The sequence below is a fragment of the Callithrix jacchus genome, chromosome 3 (assembly GCF_049354715.1).
Source record: "Callithrix jacchus isolate 240 chromosome 3, calJac240_pri, whole genome shotgun sequence".
Taxonomy (NCBI): domain Eukaryota; kingdom Metazoa; phylum Chordata; class Mammalia; order Primates; family Cebidae; genus Callithrix; species Callithrix jacchus.
The window spans coordinates 30,926,710-30,951,911 of NC_133504.1; positions in this window are offsets into that span (position 1 = coordinate 30,926,710).

Consider the following 25,202-nt stretch of genomic DNA (forward strand, 5'->3'; position numbering starts at 1 on the left):
GTGGAAAAGCCTCGGGACGTTATTGTGATACAGCCACTGGTATTTGGTTTATTCCTAGAACATGCACCAAACTTCTTAACCCCCGTGTCTTTTTCAGCTTCATAAGTCATATGCAAATTTTATGCCTCACCTTGTAACTCATCATCTCTTTCTTTTCGTTTCTAATGTGAACTTTTCTTTTGAGTCGGAGTTTCAAAAGAAACTCCTGTTGCACAGGCTAAAGTGCAGTGGTGCAATTTCAGCTCACTGCAAACTCCGCATCCCAGGTTCAAGCAATTCTCCTGCCTCAGCCTTCCAAGTAGCTGGGGTTACAGGCATGCGCCACCAGGCCTGGCTAATTTTTTGTATTTAGTACAGATGGGATCTCACCATGTTGGTCAGGCTGGTCTTGAACTCCTGACCTCAGATGATTCACCAGCCTCGTCCTCTCAAAGTGCTGGGATTACAGGCACTTTGTTTGATATGCCTAGTATTGGAAAGACAGACAGTTGCTGGGTGAATCAGGATGATCATGAGCATTTGAAGTAGAGAAAGAGGTAGACAGGGAAAAGTGATGCAAAGTGATGCAAAGTGCTGAAAGAGTATGGAGGAGGAGGAAAGGAGATTAGATGCATTGGAGAGGAGAGTGAAGCCTGTGAATTCAGCCTGGTCCCTAAAAGATCTGTAGGATTTCAACAGGTGGTAAAGAAGACAAAGAGAATGTAGTTGGATGGAATATTCAGAGCAAAAGTTGAAAGATGTGAAGGTACATTCTGCATTCAGGAGATAGTGTCCTCTGGAGAGGCTCCCGCAAGGCATAGTGAGGGCAGTGGGAGGAGTGAGGCAATGGGAGGATTTGGGCTCAGGATGATACACAGAGGCTGGAGAAGGAGGTCCTAACAAGGAGTGAGACCAGAAGGCACAAGTTTGGGGCTCCCCAGCAGAAAACTCCAAACGATTAAACGCAGCTATTACTTGTCAGTAAGACCAAAGCTTTAACAGCCTTGCCTGGAACTGCCATTCTTAGATGTGCAGTTATTCTTTCTGAGGTGCAGCACTGTGCCAAGTGTGAATCCAGGTAGAGAAACAGAAACACCACTCTGTCTTGAATCACAGGACAATTTTTACACATGCATTACATGGAGGATCCTTTGGTCACACTGGCTAGAGGACTAAGCAGAGAAAGAAGGAAAGAGAAGTTAATTTATTGTTAGAGGATTCTAGAAGCACAGGCTTTGGCAGGTTTTAAAAGCAAAATTTACAGCTTTAATAAAACTGATAAAGTCATCCTAACCTTTATGTGGTGAAATATGATTTGATATTCACTGAAGATAAAGCAGACGTAGTGAGTTTCCCCAGGCCTCCTGCTGGAGACTGAAATGGCATTGTCTGAAATGAACTCAAGGAATCATCTTTGGAGTTAGATGTGGGTGAATTCGAAGAGATGAAGACCAGGCTAAGGGTTCAAGCATGAAGTGAACAAATATAAAATAGAGTTTAAGTTGGATGGTGTTTGGTGTTTTTTAGGTATCATGGTGCAGCTGAAAATCCAGAGAAAAGCAGAAGCAGGCTGGGAGGGCCCTTAGGTGGCTCCCTTCCATAATCACAGGCTACATGGAGTCCCATGATGTCTGACTCCCATTCTTACAGGGCCACATGTAAGTTTCATTAAAACAGGATATAAAACCATGTGCAATTTCGTCTTCCCTATTTATCTCTCCCAGATCCAGCCAGAAGAAGATTTGCACATAATGGCAGATTGGCCCAGGCACCTAGCCCCGAATAGAGTGTCTGGTTGTGATCCATCATCATGACATTTCAGCTTTAGCAAATATGGCTGCTCTCAAAGGACACAATACATGAGTGAAATTGGAGGGAGCAAGTTTCTTGGAGCCATCTATCAATAAGAAAAGTGATGGAGGGTTTTTATGGAATATGATCATCAGTTAGCAGTGGCATGAGTTTTACCTCAAACTCTATTAAGGTTTTTTAAAAAATAAGTTATTTTATTTAATACAGCATATAAAGTTGTCATAATGTTCACACAGTTCACTTTTTGATACCATAATGTATTTCCACAAACCTTTAAGTCTACAATTCTATAGATATAGTTTTTCATCCAAGAAGCCAGATGTAGATAATTTTTAAAATATGTAACTAATTTAAGGCTTTAAGAGAGGTTAGGCTGTAAACAGTTACAATTTTGCCATAACACCACACAAAGACACTTAATTAGGAAAGCGTTTTTCTCTACATTATTGCTTAGTCTTATTAAATGGTAAATTTTAACCTGATGAATACCTTTGTACTTGTATTGGTTTCCTATACTTTTAAGTAATATTGCATTCCTTGGCAAGTAGTTTAAATATTGATTTAATTTTTAAATTCAATTAGTTGTAGACAAATTCTGAATTGTTAACAAGTACATATATTTTTCTTTAACCACCTACTACACTACCTCAGAATTAATCCACCTATAATAAAAGAATTCTTCCACATGGAAAAAATAATGCAGAGAGCTTCACCTCTTCCTCAAAGATTTTCATATATTATAGGAACACAAATCTATGAAAAGAATTGATTAAAATTTGACATTTCTCTTGCTTTACTAATTATAAGATAATAGAGATGTGACGAAAACAAATGTTCCTTAATGTTTTTCTGCTTATCATAATATTATACTAAGAAATACTGCAATTATGTTGTTGAGCTATTTTCCAGCTTTTCCAAGTATAGGCCGCAGCTATGGTTCTATCAGCAAGGAGAAATGAATAATCAATCTTACAAGAGAAGGATGAGAAGCACAAAAAGATAAACTGATTTTGGCATTTAAGAACCTGATGTTGACCTTGAAATGCCAGATTCAACAACACAACAAGGAAACAAAAGATTATAGTAGCAAGAATCCACTTCACCATATATTAAGAATTTTGAAATAGGCAACAGCTTCCCTCCACTCCCTACTCATTCTGTTGTATCTTCTGTTTGTTTTTCTTGCTTTTGGACTGCAGGCAATTTAAAGCATGCCTATTGCATAGGACGCACTATTCTTACTGTGCTCTCAGTCTGCGTTGCAGTCATAGCTACATAACTTCACTTTATAACAATCTATAACTCTGCATTTTGATGAAATTTCTTCTCTCCTTCAAATACAATGCGTTGTTTTTGTTATTGTTGTTGTTGTTGAAGTTGTAGTTGTTATTGAGACAGTCTTGCTTTGTTGCCCAGGCTAGAGTGCAGTGATGCAATCTCAGGTCATTGCAACCTCTGCTTCCCAGATTCAAGTGATTCTCAAGCCTCAGATTCCCAAATAGCTGGGATTATAGGCATGCACCACTACACCTGGCTAATTTTGTATTTCAGTAGAGACAAGTTTCTTCATGTTGGCCAGGCTGGACTTGAACTCCTTGGCTCAAGTGATCCACTGGCCTCGGCCTCTGAAAGTGCTGAGATTGCAGGCGTGAGCCACCATGCAAGGAGCCACATTCAAATGCAACGTACACATTTAATAATGTGCTATTTGCTTTTACTCAACTAAGTTCTGGAAGTGAATTTTTAGCATTTACGTAAATTGTGACTCTCCTGTCTGATGCCAGGCATGTGTACTCTGAATAACTTTGTTCCCAGCATTTTTTTACTTTGGTCTACAGGAGTTTCCTTGTTGCACCGCCCTCTTGGGCTAAGAACATACTATAATCAGAAATTTATTTATTTTTTCTTCAGTAGTTCCAGAGTTTCATCTCCTCATGGAAAACGGGTGCTCCGGAATGATGGACGCAGACTTTCTCTAGATTCTGTGGACACTGAGATGTCTTTGAATACCCTCCGTTTTCACATGAGGTCCCAATCTTGATTTCTTCACTGACTTCTTTCTCATCTTATTCATTCCTTTACGGCAGTTTATCAAATGCTTGTTTAAGGCAGCAGACACTTTTTAGTTCCAAGTTTGCCATTGGTTTATCTGGACTTGGCCTTTTTATTGATTCTGCTGGGTTAGAGGCTTGAATGATGTGCTCCTGAAATTGGGGTTTTGATTCAACTAATTCTTTCTTCTCTGTAGTCTTGACTTCAGGTTTGACTAGCTCAGGGGACTCCTCACTATTCTGTTTAGCTTTTGTACAGCCTTCAATGCGTTAGGAATCAGAAAAATCAGCTGGACTTCTCTTACAGTGAGATCAACCCACTAATGCATCACAAAGACTGGAATATCTGGGTGGGATGAACAGGCATCATTGGAATTGGCCTGTAGATTGAAGCAGTGACTGCAGCCCGGTTATTGCTCAGCAATGACATTTTCTTTTCCCACCATTACAGGCAAGGTCCAAACACCAGGAACCACAAGACCTTGTGTTTATCACTTCCGGTGGCAAGCACAGGTCTGACGGCTGAGGCCGCTGCTGACTGCTGGAAATGGCTCCCAATTCATTTACATTGTATTGTTTCCTTTTGGAATGAATATCCAAAGATTGTATATTTTTGTGACTTGGGAGCTACATGGAGACTCCTAAATCAGTTACAACATAAGTTTGTGGCTCTTTTACCAAGATTGCTAAATCCTCTTTGGAAGATAAATCGGAGAAAGGGGACTTAACTTTGATTGGTCGATGATGAAGTCAAAACAGAGTCTCATTTTTTGTGTGTGATTTTTTTGGATTTTATAAGGGATTGGATTATCACTGAATCAAATTTGCAGAGACACCGTGCAAGGAGCGTTAGTTGTGATGTACCCCAGTTTTGTTTTCAGACAGTCAAGATAGAAACATTACAAAAGCTTACTTTTAAGAGAAAGTGAAGGGATTTAAGAATTAGGCCATCTGTAAATGTTTCAAAAAATACATACTTATTAAGAATTAAGGCTTTATGTTTCAAAATTAGAAAATAGATGCATCAACAACATAAGAGAGAAGAAAGTGGGGTGAAATAATTTAAAAGAAAGCATATACTCTAGCTGGCACCACAATTGCCAAGTTAGTTGAGCCAATGGATATGTAATTACTTGGGTCTCTAATACTCAACATCCCAATTTAGGTCCAGTCACCCAAATCGTTAGCTTGAGTTGCTCAGATACCAATGAATCCCCTAGGATACTTGCCACAGAGTTAGAGGAGAGACAGAGTCCAATTTGAATCCAGTACTAGTGAGAGTTGTCCCCCTAGGTTAAAGAGCTACTGGGAAGCATTCTATATACAGTACTCATTAGTGTGCATAGGAGGATACTGTGCCGCATCGTGTTGGGGATGCTCACTACACTTCTTCAGGACACAGCATGCTGGTTGATTAGATGTTCTCCCCATGGCTCTGGAAGGAATGAAATGTAGTCTCTCAGTTTGCTAAAGTAAAAAAAAAAGGAGGCAGGGACAGTAAGAGACTTACTTCATGCTATAAATGAAGGCCACATTAACATGAGGGCTGTGATTTTTTCTGACTTTAGACAAATCTTTAAAAAAACTGAAAGGATTTGTTCTGTTATAATAGAAACTCAATTTGGGCCAACTTGAATTAAAAGGGAAGGACACGGGTCTCCTGGTACTCTAAGAGCAGAGTTTCTTTATAGTCTCCAGAGGGCGATCAGAAACTAGAGTGCTGTGGAGACGCAGGAAGTCCCCTCAGTGAATCTGTTTTACTCTTCTTTTCTTACTGCAGATTACTTTTCTGTATTTCCCAGTTCAAATGGTAGTTTTGAATATATTAATAAAGGCCCAAGAGTAAAATGCAAGGAATGGGTTGGCGAAAGCCAGTATAACATTCTAAAAGGTGAGGGAGGGTTCTGGAGGTCAGTGGACAGAGAAACCATAATGGAAAAGGTTGACGTAAATCCACAATAGAAACCTAAAACTAAACAGTGACAATAGCAAAAGCCAGGAATGACTAAAGGAAGATAATTGCTTGGCTATATTTCAGCACCAACATGTATATGAATCTGTTTTATTGTTTAATGCATTGGGTTGTGTCACTCTTGCTGGGAAAGTTTGAGGAGGACATTGTGTCCTCATGAAATAATAAGACTTTTATCTATGGTAAGGAAGCAGAATGATTGATCTTTGGAGGAGTGTTGTTCACAATTCTGTAACGGAAGGATTGGTAAAGAGGCAGGGCTGTGTTTGCTTAAGAAGGAACAAAAGAAATGAACAAAACAGACATCTATTGATGACTAAACTGTCTTTCTCATCATTCTCTTTTTTCTTTTTTCTTTTGTTTGGCTGAATTTTATTATTAGAATTGAGAAAATGACAATTAGAATTTTATTTCTACAATTGATCAATAACAAGGATAGATATTCCTAAATAATTTGGAAATTTTCAGCTTTAATAAAATTTCCTGCATTCAACACAAGAACCTTTCCATTTGGCCACATTATTTTTATGTAATTTCAATGGATTGTTTCATCCAGGGACATTGTTGAGTAGTCCGTAAGGTATTGTAAGATACTGTGTGCTAGAGAGCACAAGGTTAGGCGCGGCTCACAGTCCACACTGTCCTAAGCATTTCATCCATATTAACTCACATACCCATATGTGTATCCAGAGACACAGACACTGTTATTTTTTTTATTTTTCTGGTGAGAAAACTGAGGCACAGAGAATTAAACAGCTAACCCTGAGTCACACACATAGGAAGCAGAATGTGATCTCAGCATGCAAACTCTATAGCTTTTCTCCTAACTCAGCTATTTTTTCAAAAGGCTACAAATAAACGTGTCTACAGCAAATGGCAACTTATGATGTACACTGAGAGGAGTTTTCTAGAAGCAGAGAAGGCGTGACTGATTCCCAGGTGTTTGAGCTGTCTCTCAAAAGAGGTTGAATGATGGAAGACTGGGAATGTTGATCTTAACTGTTAGACAGTGGGGACTCATTAGAGGATTAGAGACTTTGGAGAAGGAAATTACCATGTTGATGCTTTAGATGGGAAGATTAATTGGCAACTCCTGTGAAGAATGGTTTGGTGCGGGACAATGGGGTGATGAGAATTAGGGTCTTAGGATCAGGGTAGCAGATCAGTCAGGACTGATCTTGCAATTGGCCTAGGTGGGAAGTAATTTGCACTTGATAATATGATTTTGGGAGACATGGAGAAGATTTGAAAAAGATATACCTTGCTGGGCGCGGTGGCTCATGCCTGTAATCCCAGCACTTTGGGAGGCCAAAGCAGTCGGATTAACTGAGGTCAGGAGTTCGGGACCAGCCTGACTAATGTCATGAAACCCTGTCTGTACTAGAAATACAAAAATTAGCCAAGCATAATGTCGGGTCCCTGTAATCCCAGTTACTTGGGAGGCTGAGGCAGGATAATCACTTGAATTAGAGAGGTGGAGGTTGCAATGAGTCAAAATCATGCCACCTGACTCCATCCTGGGCAACACAGAGAGACTCTGTTTCAAAAAAAAAAAAAAATTTAAAAGATATGCCTTAATATCTTCCTCTTTTCTCAGCTTTCCTTCTTTACAACAATCACATTTACTTTTTCTAGTTCCTTTCCCCGTGAGAGTTTAGCAACACAACAAAACAGTCAGATTTTTGCCTTTGATATTTGAGTACTAATCAGGCTGCATTTTGCTGTCTGTGATTTGAAAGGTAGCCATTTGGAGCAAATGAAACCATGATCCTCGGTCTATGTTCTTGTTTAGGGTGGACCTTCTGCAGTAGCTTCAATGGCTTTGGTGAGGTCTGCCATATTCTAGATGTGTAGACATAAGCAAAGCCTGTTGAAAGCCTTGCCTGATGTTGATTAGTCTCCAGAAAATTACAAGCTGTGACACCAGCTCCCAATGAATTGCATACCAGGGGAAGATATATCTTCAGCTCTTTCCATTTCTGCCCTTTATTCGAGAGGATTTCCTTCTTGGGGAAAGTCTTAATGCCTTTATATCCACAGCGCTTTACATTTAGTGCTTTACATTTATATTGTTTGGCTTTTTGCTAGCAATCCTAAGGTCTGTTATAATATGTGGCTGTTTATTTTCTTTCATAGACCTTAGCCCACCTATTTTAAAAATGAGTTGTCCTGAAAGTAATATGGTAAGTGAAATAAGTCAGACACAGAAGTGCAAACAGTGTATAAATCCACTTATATGAAGTACCTGGAATTCTGAATTCTGTCAATTTCATAGAGAGAGAAAGTAGAATGGTGGTTGTCAGTTCTTGGGAAGAGGGAGGAAAGGAGAGTTACTGTTTAATGGGTACAGAGTTTCAGATTGAGATGATGAGTTCTGAAGATGGACTGTTGTGATAGTTGCACAAAAATGTGAATCTATTAAATGCCACCAAACTGTACTCTTAAAAATGGTAAAAATGACACATATTCTCTTAGGTATATTTTATCACAATAAAAAATTGAGTATTCCTAACTTATCCTACTTTCCCTTGCAGGGATGATTTGTTGGTAGCTTGGTTTCAGGGCTCTCACATTAATGATTCTACGTTGCTTAAAGTTCCTTTTATATTCTTTTCAATGGACAATCTACAAACATTTATTAAACATGAGCCAGATTCTATTACTCCCATCCAGGTAAATTATTGATCCTTTTTGCCTAGAGCCACATTTTCCAAGCCATATTGTTACAGTCTCACCAATGCATCGCAATGCAGCATTCTCTTGTGAGGTATCACCCAGAGTTCTTTGTCTCATGACCAAGAGAATTAAGGAGCTTGTATACAAAGCGTAAGGTTGAAAGGAAAGTTTAATAAGTGAAAGAAGAAAGCTCTCTGCTTTGGAGAGGTGACCTGGAAGAGGATTGTTGTTGTCATTTTTACAGTTGAATGTAAGCATTTTATAAAAAGCAATGAGGGCTGGGCATCTCATTTGCATAAGGTGTGAACTGTGTAGCTTCACCCTGTCCTCCTAGTGCACATGCAGACCCTTAGCTTGAGTTACTCCATTATTACTTTGTTCTCCTTACTGTGCATGTGTTAGGAGACAGAACTTTCCATTGCGGGCATGTCTGAGCAAGTGACCCATTTAGCCTTTCTTATCTGTGCAGCTGTGGGCATGTGTTAGGCAAGCTCACCTGTGAAAGTTCCTTTATCTGTGCATGCAGCTTAATTTTTCAGGTTGTTCTTTTGTTTAAAAAAAATCAACTGAGGACCCACCCTAACTGCCAGCCTGACTGATTTCTTCATTTCTCCTTTGTCAATATTCTTCTGAGGACCAAATCTATAAGACATTAAAGACGTTATCAAAGAAGGAGAAAATAATTGCAGGAATCATAGAGCTTGAGAAATTGAGAGTTAAATATATTACTTTATCATAGGACTTTTCAGAGACGTTAGTGTACTAATGTGCATTAAACATTCTCAGGAAGGGAACATAGTATGTTCATGCTCATTTCCCCAAAATTTCTCACCACACAACTGTTAAGTGACAAATAATCTCTTGAAACAAGAATTTCTTGGAAAATATTTTAGGGAATAGTGGCCAACAGAATAAAGTCCAACTATTTAGTATGACTCCCAGTATCGTCTGTGATGACTTCAGTTAAACTTTCAGCCATGTACTACATTTTGCTGCACTTGCACAGTGCACAGCTATACTTCTTGATATTTCCTGAGGGTCATTTCACTCTTGGCACTTCATCTGTTTGTTCAGGCTTGGTCTGATGCACTCTCCTCTCATTTTGTCCTCCTGAAACATCTCACATTGTTCACTTCAAAGTTTTACCTGTTCTTTTTAAGTGTAAATGAATTACTCTTCTTCTGTAATCACCATAGCAAACATCTTTTTTGTTGTTGTTGTTGTGGTTTTTTAACAAGAGTGCATAGATTAGCTAATTACATAAGCAATTACGGCACCCCACCATCTATTATTGTTAACTAGTCGCAAGTCTCTGTTAACTACTAAATGTTAAGTTTCAGGAATGCAAAGTAAGGCATTATGTCTTATTTACCTTTGCATTTTCCAGTCTGTTGTCATTTGCATCAAATAGGTGCTCATGTGTATAGATTTATAAAGTTGAATTTAAAACTAAGCAGCACCCAAGATGTACAGAGCTCTAAGCTGGGTTTAATTGATTGCATTAAAAATATTAGTCACAGCTTCTGTTCGAAGAGATAGAAAACCAACATATTCAGATCTGCAGTAATTTTAGAAAAATTATAAAGTAAAATAGCTGGTACCAATGGTAGAATAGAACTAGAATACATGAATACTCAGGCAACGAACAATGAAAGAATAATCTAAGTTGGTTAGGTTTAGGAATTTTGTCTGAGGTGAGTTTTAAAGGAAGCAGTGGGCCTGGTTTAGTGAAGAACAGAAATGCTGAGTTTTCCTTTGCTATCATTTTGCTTTATATCCTCATCATCTTAATCATCAGTTACCATTCCTATCACCATTTACTGTCCAAGATCTGTGCATGAACTGTGCTATCTGTTAAACTTTACTCATCTATCTCATGTTACTGGGGATTCCAGGGCTCAGTAAGATGATGCCTGTAGAAATACATACTCTAGCATCTCTTCTGTGGTACAGAAATGACAAAGGAAAAATAACATAGGTGTTTTATACTCTAGAAAGTCATAGCATATAGCCACATACTTGTGCTGTAAACTATTGTTCAGTGAATCATTAGCTTGACCTGAAGCTTAATTCCATGTTGGCATCACATTCTGACAAAAATATTTATAAGCTTTTTTTCTACTTTACTATGATTTGCTTCACTAATTTAAATTTTTAAGATTCCAGGAACGTTTTCACAAGTCTTGCTTTATGGAAGCCTACAGAAGTGGGTGCTGCCTAAATGACTGCTGGCCCTCCCGAATTACTTGTCTGTTACTTGGCTTTTGCAGGTATGATGGACATTCCTGCCATTGCTGGCAAATGGGAAGGGTAGGTCTTAATGGGAAGGTTAGGTCTTGATGTTCAGTGTGCCAAACTCTATGTCACATACAGGAGCAGACTGATATTTTGGCAGTTCCACTGGTAAAACTTCAAAAGGAAACTTTGTTGAAATTAATTAATGTGCCCAGTTGGCTGACTGACATCACAGAAATAGTGGGAACATTTAGGTTAGATAAAAGGAATGTCCAGAGACATAATTGCGTGTAAAGCACTGGCTGCATTTTTCTGCAAACTTCCCACAGCTGACTTTCCTGAGCTGGGCATGTGGCTCATTTACTAGGTGAAAGGCCAGGTGTATTTGATCTTGTGAGTACTCAATATGAAGAGAGAAGGTCAGCTTTCTCTAACAAGTACAAGCCACAAATGCTTTTTCCATTGGAACACTTCTTTTGAATGAGATATTGAGCCAAAGCATTTAACCAAATGTTGCATAGGAAGATGCCTTGTAAGGAGTAGAGTAATTGCCAACAGGAGTGAATAATATTTTATGCATTATGACATACTTCCAACACTCCATTATATATGTGAATGCTCTTCACATGTATAATATGAATTTAATTATTTGAGACAATTTCATCTGTTGAAATTTAGAACTTGGTTCTGTTTGGTTTATAAAGCAGATTTTCTACTGTTATTTGATACAGATGTGGAAGATGGAAGAAACTTTGGGCAGTGGTGGTGTGTGTTGTGATCAGAGTGGAGGAAAGGATGTGATATTGTCTTTCAATATCACAGAGCACATTCCAAAGCCTTTATTTCAGAGCACTTTTGGAGTACGTGAGTGTGCAAATGATGGGAGAGACATTTAAAAAAATGGAACTACAAGGGAGCAGCTACAAGTGAAATGTATATAATTGAATGAATCTGGTATTCTTGTTTTCCTTGTCCATATAAATAAGATTAGAAGAAACTCTAGGTTTAGATACTTACATTTCAGCCTATTTTATGTAGTTATAAACTGAGATGGTATCTTGAGACATTATTTGTTGAGCCCTTCTTTTTCCCAATTTTTTTCCTCAGGCTATCAGACACATCCCTACTGCTCCAAGGAGAAGTGGAAATGTCATAAAGGGAACTAAAAGAAGAGGATGGACACAGTGCCTTGTGCCTGTAATCTTAGCACTTTGAGAGGCTGATGTAGGAGGATTGCCTGAGACCAGGAGTTGGAGACCCAGTCTGGTCAACATAGAGAGACCTTGTTCCTACAAAAAAAAAAAAAAAAAAAAAAAAGCCAGTCATGGTGGTGTGTGCCTATAGTCTCAGTTACTTAAAAGGGCTGAGGTGGGAGGATTGCTGGAGCACAGGAGGTTGAGCCTACAGAAAGCTATGAACATGCCACTGCACTCCAGTCTAGGCAACAGAGTGAGACTCTGCTTCTTAGAAAAAATTACTAAAAGAAGAGTCTGTGTTTCATTTTCTTGATTTCCAAAACAGATTTTTGAGTTTCAAAAGAGAAGGGCTGAAGGATGTAGGAAGCAAACAGAATTTACACTATGGAAATAGCCAAAGGAGACTAGACAAACTTATGCTAGAGCAGTGATACCTCTCCTTGACCCCTGGCTGGAAGCAAGAATAATGTACAAGGTCAGTTTCACAAGACTTCACACATAAAGGGTTGGCCAATGCTGGAAACACAGCCAATGTTCTGAAGACCACTGACTGCCACTGAGAAAGTACTATACGCTTCCTGGGTGAAGAAGCTGTGACAATGGTCTATCTTGTCCCCGAGAATCCTTTTATGAGTAGCTGTATTCACATGCTCCCTTGTTATTTTGTGGAATGATGTCAGGCTGTACTTAAATTTATCCTCATGGATACCATCCTCTTTCCCTTTTAATGGTCAACTACAAGCTCCAATGTTGAGTAATTTTCTGAAGGTAATTGAGTCAGTAATTCTGTCACCAGGATATACCCCCAATGTACAGACAAAATTCAAATCCAGACAGTCTAGCGAGGGTATGGAGCTTTTGCCCTCTAAGAAGCATAGAGATCTAAGAAGCTGAACCATGGGAACTGTCATCAGTGGAAGCTGAAAGCTGTGATACTCTTTACTCTGAACTGAACAGCCGCTGCTTAGAAAGGATACTTTCTATTAGTCATGATCTTGTGAAAAATGAAAAATCTTTATTTTAATTATGTTGGAAATAACTGCCTTTATAGATGTTGGTGATAATCAGCTCATGCCTTATTCATGGTTTAGCTTAAGAAATTATTATCAATCTTCTATTTTTTACCCTTCTCGGAGGCTTGGGTTTTCCACCTGTAAAAATAGAGTGAAACACCCACCCTACAGGGTTACAAAGACTAAATTGGATGACACATCAAATATAAAAGCACTTAGCATAGTACCTGAGATGCACAGGACCTAGAAAATTTTAGTTATCTTCTCAGAAAAAAATGTTTCTAAGACTATTTAACATGTATTAACCACAATCAAAGGTTAGATATCAGAATAAAATATATAGCATGCCTAGTTAACGGTCACACATCTTTATTTACCTTGGAAATCTACCCAAAAGCACTTTTTCTAACATTCTGATTCTGTTGAGGTTCTGAGAAAGGGTTTCAGTTATTTTACAGATGGGAATGAAATAAGAGGTAGGGAAAAACTCATCGACATGATCCTTCATGGACCTCACTCTAGGCAATCTAGAGTACATGGATGCCATCCAGACCTTACCATAGCTGTGAATCTCTGACTCAAAAACTGCCAGAGTCATTAGTCAACCTGCAACCCAATGTGCATCTTTGAGGAGATTTTATTATGTGTTAGAGATTTATTCCCAAGCCCACATATTTGATTTCTCTAAAATTGATGTGCCTTTATATAATCTTTCTTCTTAAATGTCTACTTCTTATCATTAGGGAATTTTATCTTCACTTATATCTTTCTTTGGTTGCAGAATTGAAGAGACTAACCAGGGAAAAACTATTATTTGATGTTATATAGAGAATTAAGCAGAGTTCTTGCTTTTTCAGAAGGTAGCATAGAAATCACATGAGGATTTTAGTGTTACACATCAGGGCATTTCAGGAGTAAAGAAGACCATTGTGTGTGCTTTTATTTTTTTTTCTTTCTGCTTAATTAGGATAATTATTTTTTATCACCGCTGCTTAATTAAATGTTTCTAAAATTAAGAGCCCCTATTAATCTCATTTAACACAATAGCTATTTTTATTAGAAAACATTTCTTACTTAGTCTTGATAAGTTATTTTTTGCAATTGTCATATTATGGATAATGTAGTAGGAATAATTTTGTCTTAAAGACCAGAACTTGCATCTCATCATTTTTGTTGTTATTGGTAATGATAATAATCTGCTGTTAAATTCCAATATTCTAAAACATCACTAAAATGACTGAGCATCTGTTAGTTTGAGTGATTTTTCCCTAGGGCATCAATTTGAGTGCAAAATTTTTGTAAGCTAAATTGCGTTTGGTGTCTTTGTTTTGTGCTGCTGTAACATAATACCTGAGACTGGGAAATTTATAAAGAAGATAAATTTATTTTCTCACAATTTCTGGAGACTAGGAAGTCCAAAATTAAAGGGTCGGCATCTTGTGAGGACCTTCTTGCTGCTCAATAACATGGTGGAAGGCATAATGTGGGACTGGGGAGAGGGAGGGAGAGAGAGAGCAGAAGAGGTCCTTTTATAACAAACCCACTAACAATCATCCTTTTATAACAAACCTACTAACAACACTAATCCTTTCATGTGGGCAGAACCCTCATAACCTAATCACCTTTTAAAAGTTCCACCCCCAAACATTGCTGTGTTAGGGATCAAATTTACAACATGTGAACTTTGGAAAACATATTAAACCATAGCACATGGATACCTGTGTTTGCTGAAGCAGGAGTACTTAAATCCTGATGCCCTGTTTTTTTAATGTGAAGAAATTCCTAGAGTTCACAGTCTCTCTCCCGTCTTGGGTCAGCCCTGCTTCAGGCACCTACAAGGATGCTGGTGAGGGAAACTAGAATCTTCTTTACTGAAATGGAAAGAGACAAATCTTCTGAGGGAGAACAAAGGCCTGGCATTGATAGCATTTTCCTAGTTGTTTGCTTTGAGCCTTTCCAGAAATAAAGAATTCAAGCTGTTAAAAATGTATCAGAGCATAATGTCAACCCAAGGTAAAGAAAGGCATGTCTGGTCTCTGTGCTGTCAATAGCTAATCACAATTTTGCTTATCATGAACATACCAATGTAGGAAATCAGAACTTGGTCTGTTCAAATCTTGCAAAGCACGTAATAACTAGTTCATATCTCTGAATAAAAACCCAGTCTCCTTTTGATGAGATTGTAGAGACAAATGTGAAATAGAGCTATCTTTTAAATAAAAGTATAAACATTGTAAAAACTTCAGATATATCACTGATGTATTCCTGGACTTTTCTATCAGGAATATCGTTAGAATTAATTACTTATATACTGCTATACTGCTGTCCTCACCTGCCCATATGTTAAAGTCACCTGTCTTAACAGCAACAAGCTGTTGTTTTAGTATTGCTTGCTGTACCAATGCTTAGAACAGCAGGTCTACCAATTACTAAATATATGCTAGAACATTTTCTTTATCTTTGAATGTTGAGGAAGCTATAATTATATATTTTTTCTAGACTGTCATAATAATGAAACGGCTTATCTTCCTACAACCTACCTTCTCATTTCTTTTTGGAGGCAAGTTTGTAATGTGGAGTAATTCATAACGCCTTGGACAAAATGTGCAGCTATTGTTTTTACTGAGAAGTTTATAAATACCTGTCTTATCCACACAGATATCCAGGTGCTATGGTTTAATATATCTCCCAAAGTTCACATGCTGGAAATTTGAGCCCCAACATGGCGATGATGCAGGGAGGGACTTTTAAGATGTGATTAGGCTCTGAGGGCTCTGTCCTCATGAATGGATCAGTGCCATTACGGAGGGAGTGGGTTTGTTATAAAAGGATGAGTTCAGCTTACACCTCTGCAGTTTATTTAGGGATCAATTTTATTTCATATGGAGGAAAAGAGATTGGATTAAGCACTGAAAAAATAATAAAAATAATTGTGATTACTCTCAAACATTGAATGTTTACTACAGATTTTCATTGCTCTGTACATTCCAAATGTCTCACTGTCATTTACATATATCTTTTACACTCTTAAAACGTTAAGCTAAAGTCCTCCTCATGTAAATGAAGGACCCAAGGAGTAGAAATGCTAACTAGCTCAGGGCCAGGGACTGAGAGGTGGGAATTAGCTGAGGTCTTTATATTTCCTCATATTGAACTTTACTAGGTGGGCAATGCTGACCCTTGCTCTCATTAATTCATTGACCCCATATTATCCCATAAAATATTACTTAAGGAAATTTTTATTTGACAATTTGAGGATGTTATATGACTCTCAGCAGCAAGCCATGCCATGTTTCTTTCTCTAACATTTATGCTTCCTTGAAGTTTTAAACTTTTATCAGTCAGCAAACTGTTCACTAAATTCTTTCTGTGGATAGGAAGCTCCAAGGATTTAAGGAAAAATAAAGATGCATAAAATATTGTTATTGCTTGGGAGGTACTTTTTTTGGGAGGTAAGGCAGCTACTTTAAACAGCTACTCTTAAGCAGTCACTCAGCTACTATGTGATTCAATACCATGTCAGTGACATAGAGACCTCATGCCATTGGTGGGTCTTCAGAAGGAGGGTTGTCCCCAGGGAAACCCTAAAGCTGTTGGGTTGTAGGACCTGTGCTTTGATCTAGAAGCAGCTGCAACATAGGGTAATTAAAGTTAAAATGGAGCTGAGGATATCTTGGTTCTCACTCTAGACTTGATCTTGGGTGAGTCAAAGAATTGCTTGAGTCACAGTTTCCTCATCTGTCAACTGAAGCACTTGGGTATAGTTTTAGAGTCAATCAGATCTAAACGCAATAATTTGGGCAAGAAGGATTCCTTGTGGTAGGCAGTCTCTATGACAGGTGCCAATAATTCCTGCCTCCTGCTGTTCATGGCAACATTGAGGGAATGTCACTTCCCTCAATGATTAGGTTATAAAATATTGGTACTATTGTTCTTGCTAGCAGATGCTCTCTGTTGCTTTCTTGGCTTTCACACTTTGATAAAACATGATGTTATGTTGTAGGGGTCCTAATCAAGGAACTGAGAGCTGCCTCCAGACAAGAACTAGTAAAGAATTAAAACCTTCAGTCCAGCAGCCTACAAAGAGATAAATGCTGCCAACATCGACTGAGTGACCAGGAAGCACCTCCTTCCCTATCCAAGACTATAGATGAGACCACAAACCCTGAGTCCACACTTTAATTACAGCCTGTGAGATACCATGAGCCAGGGGACCCAGATAAGTCATGAACAGATTCCTCCCTTACATAAATTATGAGATAATAAATAAGTATTGTTTTAATATACTATGTTTTAGGGATGTAACAGATAATGAATACATGCCTTTAATTAAAAATATTGCTTAATGCTGGGCATGGTGGCTCACGCCTGTAATCCCAGCACTTTGGGAGGCCAAGGCGGGTGCATCACCTGAGGTCAGGAGTTTGAGATCAGCCTGGCCACATGGTAAAACTACGTCTCTACTGAAAAATACAAAAAGTTAGCCAGGAGTGGTGGCAGGCACCTGTAATCTCAGCTACTCAGGAGGCTGAGGCAGGAGAATCGCTTGAGCCCATGGGGCAGAGGTTGTGGTGAGCCGAGATTGTACCATTGCACTCCAGCCTGGGCAACAAGAGTGAAAATCCAACTAAAAAGAATTATATCTTAATATCACAAAATGCTGCTTATTTATTATGGAACCGAGATAATGTAAATAAGAAAAGGGGGAGCCATCTATTATGCTTGCTTCCTGGACATAATCCCTATTTGACCTCGATTAATCCGTCAACCCTTGGTAAGTCTGTTAAACCATCTTCAGTGCACACGTGGAGCATGGTTTTGTTTCTCCATGCCTTTGATGTTACCTGATTGCTCTCAGGAATTTCTTAAAATTGTGGTTCTTCTGACAATACTTTTACAAGGTTGTTATTTTATGCCATTTCTTGGGATTTGGAGTCAATTGGAAGGCAGAGTCTTGTGCTTAGTTATTAATTATTTTTTATATAGAGATGAGGGCTCACTATGTTGCCCAGGCTGGTCTCCAGCTCCTGAACTCAAGCAAGCCTCTCACCTTGACTTCCCTAAGTGCTGGGATTTCAGGCATGAGCCACAGTGCCTGGCCTCGTTCTGCATTCTTTTTTTTTTTAATTTTTTATTGGATTATAGGTTTTGGGGTACATGAGCAGAGCATGCAAGACAGTTGCGTAGGTACACACATGGCAGTGTGCTTTGCTTTTCTTCTCCCCTTCACCCACATTTGGCATTTCTCCCCAGGCTATCCCTCCCCACCTCCCCCTCCCACTGGCCCTCCCCTATTCCCCCCAGTAGACCCCAGTGTTTAGTACTCCCCTTTCTGTGTCCATGTGTTCTCATTTTTCATCACCCACCCATGAGTGAGAATATGCGGTGTTTCATTTTCTGTTCTTGTGTCAGTTTGCTGAGGATGATGTTTTCCAGATTCATCCATGTCCCTACAAACGACACGAACTCATCATTTCTGATTGCTGCATAATATTCCATGGTGTATATGTGCCACATTTTTCCAATCCAGTCTATTATCAATGGGCATTTGGGTTGATTCCAGGTCTTTGCTATTGTAAACAGTGCTGCAATGAACATTCGTGTACATGTGTCCTTATAGTAGAATGATTTATAGTCTTTTGGATATATACCCAGTCATGGGATTGCTGGGTCAAATGGAATTTCTATTTCTAAGGCCTTGAGGAATCGCCACACTGTCTTCCACAATGGATGAACTAATTTACACTCCCACCAACAGTGTAAAAGTGTTCCTTTTTCTCCACATCCTCTCCAGCATCTGTTGTCTCCAGATTTTTTAATGATCGCCATTCTAACTGGCGTGAGATGGTATCTCAATGTGGTTTTGATTTGCATCTCTCTGATGACCAGTGACGATGAGCATTTTTTCATATGATTGTTGGCCTCATATATGTCTTCTTTCGTAAAGTATCTGTTCATATCCTTTGCCCACTTTTGAATGGGCTTGTTTGTTTTTTTCCTGTAAATCTGCTTGAGTTGTTTGTAAATTCTGGATATCAGCCCTTTGTCAGATGGGTAGACTGCGAAAATTTTTTCCCATTCTGTTGGTTGCCGATCCACTCTAGTGACTGTTTCTTTTGCCGTGCAGAAGCTGTGGAGTTTCATTAGGTCCCACTTGTCTATTTTGGCTTTTGTTGCCAATGCTCTTGGTGTTTTGTTCATGAAGTCCTTGCCTACTCCTATGTCCTGGATAGTTTTGCCTAGATTTCCTTCTAGGGTTTTTATGGTGCCAGGTCTTATGTTTAAGTCTTTAATCCATCTGGAGTTAATTTTAGTGTAAGGTGTCAGGAAGGGGTCCAGTTTCTGCTTTCTGCACATGGCTAGCCAGTTTTCCCAACACCATTTGTTAAACATGGAATCCTTGCACCATTGCTTGTTTTTGTCAGGTTTATCAAAGATTGTATAGTTGTATGTATGTTGTGTTGCCTCCGGTGCCTCTGTTTTGTTCCATTGGTCTATATCTCTGTTTTGGTACCAGTACCATGCTGTTTTGATTACTGTAGCCTTGTAGTATAGTTTGAAATCCGGTAGTGTGATGCCCCCCGCTGTGTTTTTTTTGCTTAGAATTGACTTGGCTATGCGGGCTCTCTTTTGGTTCCATATGAAGTTCATGGTGGTTTTTTCCAGTTCTGTGAAGAAAGTCAATGGTAGCTTGATGGGGATAGCGTTGATTCTGTAAATTACTTTGGGCAGTATAGCCATTTTCACGATATTAATTCTTCCTAACCATGAACATGGAATGTTTCTCCATCTGTTTGTGTCCTCTCTGATTTTGTTGAGCAGTGGTTTGTAGTTCTCCTTGAAGAGGTTACTTACATTCCTTGTGAGTTGTATTCCAAGGTATTTTATTCTTTTTGTAGCAATTGCGAATGGCAGTTCGCTCTTGATTTGGCTTTCTTTAAGTCTGTTATTGGTGTAGACGAATGCTTGTGATTTTTGCACATTGATTTTATATCCTGAGACTTTGCTGAAGTTGTTTATCAGTTTCAGGAGTTTTTGGGCTGAGGCGATGGGGTCTTCTAGGTATACTATCATGTCGTCTGCAAATAGAGACAATTTGGCTTCCACCTTTCCTATTTGAATACCCTTTATTTCTTTTTCTTGCCTGATTGCTCTGGCTAGAACTTCCAGTACTATATTGAATAGGAGTGGTGAGAGAGGGCATCCTTGTCTAGTACCAGATTTCAAAGGGAATGCTTCCAGTTTTTGCCCATTCAGTATGATATTGGCTGTTGGTTTTTCATAAATAGCTTTTATTACTTTGAGATACGTTCCATCGATACCGAGTTTATTGAGGGTTTTTAGCATAAAGGGCTGTTGAATTTTGTCAAATGCCTTCTCTGCGTCAATTGAGATAATCATGTGGTTTTTGTTTTTGGTTCTGTTTATGTGGTGAATTACGTTGATAGACTTGCGTATGTTGAACCAGCCTTGCATCCCTGGGATGAATCCTACTTGATCATGATGAATAAGTTTTTTGATTTGCTGTTGCAATCGACTTGCCAATATTTTATTGAAGATTTTTGCATCTATGTTCATCATGGATATTGGCCTGAAGTTTTCTTTTCTCGTTGGGTCTCTGCCGGGTTTTGGTATCAGGATGATGTTGGTCTCATAAAATGATTTGGGAAGGATTCCCTCTTTTTGGATTGTTTGAAATAGTTTTAGAAGGAATGGTACCAGCTCCTCCTTGTGTGTCTGGTAGAATTCGGCTGTGAACCCATCTGGACCTGGGCTTTTTTTGTGAGGTAGGCTCTTAATTGCTGCCTCAACTTCAGACCTTGTTATTGGTCTATTCATAGTTTCAGCTTCCTCCTGGTTTAGGTTGGGAGGACACAGGAGTCCAGGAATTTATCCATTTCTTCCAGGTTTACTAGTTTATGTGCATAGAGTTGTTTGTAATATTCTCTGATGATGGTTTGAATTTCTGTGGAATCTGTGTTGATTTCCCCTTTATCATTTTTTATTGCATCTATTTGGTTGTTCTCTCTTTTCTTTTTAATCAATCTGGCTAGTGGTCTGTCTATTTTGTTGATCTTTTCAAAAAACCAGCTCTTGGATTTATTGATTTTTTGAAGGGTTTTTCGTGTCTCAATCTCCTTCAGCTCAGCTCTGATCTTAGTAATTTCTTGTCTTCTGCTGGGTTTTGAGTTTTTTTGATCTTGCTCCTCTAGCTCTTTCAATTTTGACGATAGGGTGTCAATTTTGGATCTCTCCATTCTCCTCATATGGGCACTTATTGCTATATACTTTCCTCTAGAGACTGCTTTAAATGTGTCCCAGAGGTTCTGGCATGTTGTGTCTTCATTCTCATTGGTTTTGAAGAACTTCTTTATTTCTGCCTTCATTTCGTTGTTTACCCAGTCAACATTCAAGAGCCAGTTGTTCAGTTTCCATGAAGCTGTGCGGTTCTGGGTCGGTTTCTGAATTCTGAGTTCTAACTTGATTGCACTATGGTCTGAGAGGCTGTTTGTTATGATTTCAGTTGTTTTGCATTTGTTGAGCAGTGCTTTACTTCCAATTATGTGGTCAATTTTAGAGTAGGTGTGATGTGGTGCTGAGAAGAATGTGTATTCTGTGGATTTGGGGTGGAGAGTTCTGTAAATGTCCACCAGGTTTGCTTGCTCCAGGTCTGAGTTCAAGCCCTGGGTATCCTTGTTGATTTTCTGTCTGGTTGATCTGTCTAGTATTGACAGTGGAGTGTTAAAGTCTCCCACTATTATTGTGTGGGAGTCTAAGTCCTTCTGTAAGTCATTAAGAACTTGCCTTATGTATCTGGGTGCTCCTGTGTTGGGTCCATATATGTTTAGGATCGTTAGCTCTTCTTGTTGTATCGATCCTTTTACCATTATGTAATGGCCTTCTTTGTCTCTTTTGATCTTTGTTGCTTTAAAGTCTATTTTATCAGAGATAAGAATTGCAACTCCTGCTATTTTTTGCTTTCCATTAGCTTGGTAAATCTTCCTCCATCCCTTTATTTTGAGCCTTTGTGTATCCTTGCATGTGAGATGGGTTTCCTGGATACAGCACACTGATGGGTTTTGGATTTTTATCCAATTTGCCAGTCTGTGTCTTTTGATTGGTGCATTTAGTCCATTTACATTTAGGGTTAATATTGTTATGTGTGAATTTGATACTGCCATTTTGATTCTAAGTGGCTGTTTTGCCTGTTAGTTGTTGTAGATTCTTCATTATGTTGAAGCTCTTTAGCATTCAGTGTGATTGGATGGCTGGTACTGATTGATCCTTTCTATGTGTAGTGCCTCTTTTAGGAGCTCTTGTAAAGCAGGCCTGGTGGTGACAAAATCTCTGAGTTCTTGGTTGTTCGCAAAGGATTTTATTCTTCCTTCACTTCTGAAGCTCAGTTTGGCTGGATATGAAATTCTGGGTTGAAAGTTCTTTTCTTTAAGAATGTTGAATATTGGCCCCCACTCTCTTCTGGCTTGTAGTGTTTCTGCCGAGAGATCTGCTGTGAGTCTGATGGGCTTCCCTTTGTGGGTGACCCGACCTTTCTCTCTGGCTGCCCTTAGTATTCTCTCCTTTATTTCAACCCTGTTGAATCTGACGATTATGTGCCTTGGGGTTGCTCTTCTTGCGGAATATCTTTGTGGTGTTTTCTGTATTTCCTGCAATTGAGTGTTGGCTTGTCTTGCTAGGTGGGGGAAATTTTCCTGGATGATGTCCTGAAGAGTATTTTCCAGCTTGGATTCATTCTCTTCGTCCCCTTCTGGTACACCTATCAAACGTAGGTTAGGTCTTTTCACATAGTCCCACATTTCTTGGAGACTTTGTTCATTCCTTTTTGCGCTTTTTTCTCTGATCTTGGTTTCTCGTTTTATTTCATTGAGTTGGTCTTCGACTTCAGATATTCTTTCTTCTGCTTGGTCAATTCGGCTATTGAAACTTGCGTTTGCTTCGCGAAGTTCTCGTATTGTGTTTTTCAGCTCCTTTAATTCATTCATATTCCTCTCTAAGGTATCCATTCTTGTTATCATTTCCTCGAATCTTTTTTCAAATCTTTTTTCAAGGTTCTTAGTTTCTTTGCATAGATTTAATACATGATCTTTTAGCTCACAAAAGTTTCTCATTATCCATCTTCTGAAGTCTAATTCCGTCATTTCGTCACAGTCATTCTCCGTCCAGCTTTGTTCCCTTGCTGGTGAGGAGTTTTGGTCCTTTCTAGGAGGCGATGTGTTCTGGTTTCGGGTGTTTTCCTCCTTTTTGCGCTGGTTTCTTCCCATCTTTGTGGATTTGTCCGCTGGTCGTCTGCGTAGTTGCTGACTTTTCGTTTGGGTCTCTGAGTGGACACCCAGAATGTTGATGATGAAGTATTTCTGTTGCTTGGTTTTCCTTCTACCAGTCTAGCCCCTTCGCTGTACGACTGTTGAGGTCCGCTCCAGACCCTGCTTGTCTGGGTTGCACCTCTAGTAGCCGTGGCACAGCGAGGGATGCTACCAGTTTCTTTTTCTGCTCTCTTTGTCCCAGGATGATGCCTGCCTAATGACAGTCTTTTGGATATAGAGGGGTCAGGGAGCTGCTTGAGGAGACAGTTTGTACTTTATAGGGGTTTAATTGCTGAGCTGTGCACTCTGTTGTTCATTCAGGGCTGTTAGGCTGCTATGTTTCATTCTGCTGCAACACAGCTCATTAAACAACCCTTTTTTTTTTCTCAAATGCTCTGTGTTGAGGGGTTTGGGCTTTATTTTTGGATGTCTGATCAGGTGTCCTGCCCAGCTCCAAGGCAGACTAGCCACTGTTTGGCTGCCGAGGCTCCGCCCTGCTGTTGTGTGATTCGCGCTGTTCCTGCCGGCTCTGCTGTGGTCTCCGCCACGCCCTGCGGCGGAGTCTCTTCGTTGTAGCGTGTTGCCTCAGCAACGGCAGGCTGCGTCAGCAGTGGGCGTGTATCTCAGTAGGGACGGGTTGCCTCGGCAACGGCTGGCTGCCTCAGCAGTGGGCGTGTATCTCAGTTGGGGCGGGTTGCCTCGGCAACGGCTGGCTGCCTCAGCAGTGGGCGTGTATATCAGTTGGGGCAGGTTGCCTCCGTAGTGGTGGACGCCCCTCCCCCACAGAGCGTCTGGGACCGTCTGCCCGGGATAGTTTGAAATCGCGGTTTTGTTCGTCCCACTGGGTATCCCAAACGATCTGTCCCTGCAATCCCCTGGGCTGGGCTACTGTGCAAGTCTCATTCAGTCTCAAGTCCAGCCCTCTCAAGTCTCAGGTTGCCGGTTCAACAAGGCACCCGGACAAGCGCGCCCTGTGGGGATTGCTGGGTAGGGCCGGCCGCCGCCGCCCCGGCTGCCGGCTTCTCCAGGCAGACCTACTGTCTGGCGTCCCCTGTCTTTTTATACTTGGGAGTTTCCCCGTTCTGTGGGCAACAAAGATCAGTCTGGAAATGCAGCACTGACTCACCGTTTGCGAATTCAATGCGGGCTCCAATCCTGGGTTGTTCTCACAGTGCCATCTTGAGTCCCCTCCGGCTCCGTTCTGCATTCTTAACTGGTGCTTTCTCTTCTGAAGTTTTTTTCTCCCTTGGTTTCAATAGCAATTGCATTGAGCTTTTCTCCTGCCCCTTTAAATTCTCCTTCTCAGTTCAGACCAGGTGTGGTGTCCTAGTATCCTTTGTTAGTTTTTCCTTTTATGCTCACCTCTTGAATATGAGGATTCTATTTTGGAGCTTTTCCTCGTCTAAACCTGTGTCTTCTCAAGGTTTATCTAGCCTACAGATATAGTTGAAGCTCCTATTTCTTGAAATGCAGGGTATGAACCATGGCTGGAATGGGAAGTGATTTGAGGGGGTTCATACTCATGCAGTTAACGATACTGAATCCCCTGGAGAGAACCTCACATTTCATTTTGATGTTTTTCCTATTCAGATTACATCATTAGGTATGAAACCTGAACGCCTCTGCCACACAGGTGTTCTGATCAGTTCCCATTTATTCTTCAAGGCTTTACCTTCCATCCTTTACCAATGGTAAGAAAATGATGGCTATGATTTATAAGCCTATATGTTACAGTACATTCTTGAAATTGTAGTCCAAGCATGGTGGCTCACACCTGTTATCCCACACTTTTGGAGGGCGAGGTGAGCAGGCCAGGTGAGGCCAGGAGTTCAAGACCAACCTGCCCAACATGGTGAAACCCGATCTCTACTAAAAACACAAAGATTAGCCAGGTACAATGGCACACACCTGTAGTCCTAGCTACTTGGAAGGCTGAGGCATGAGAA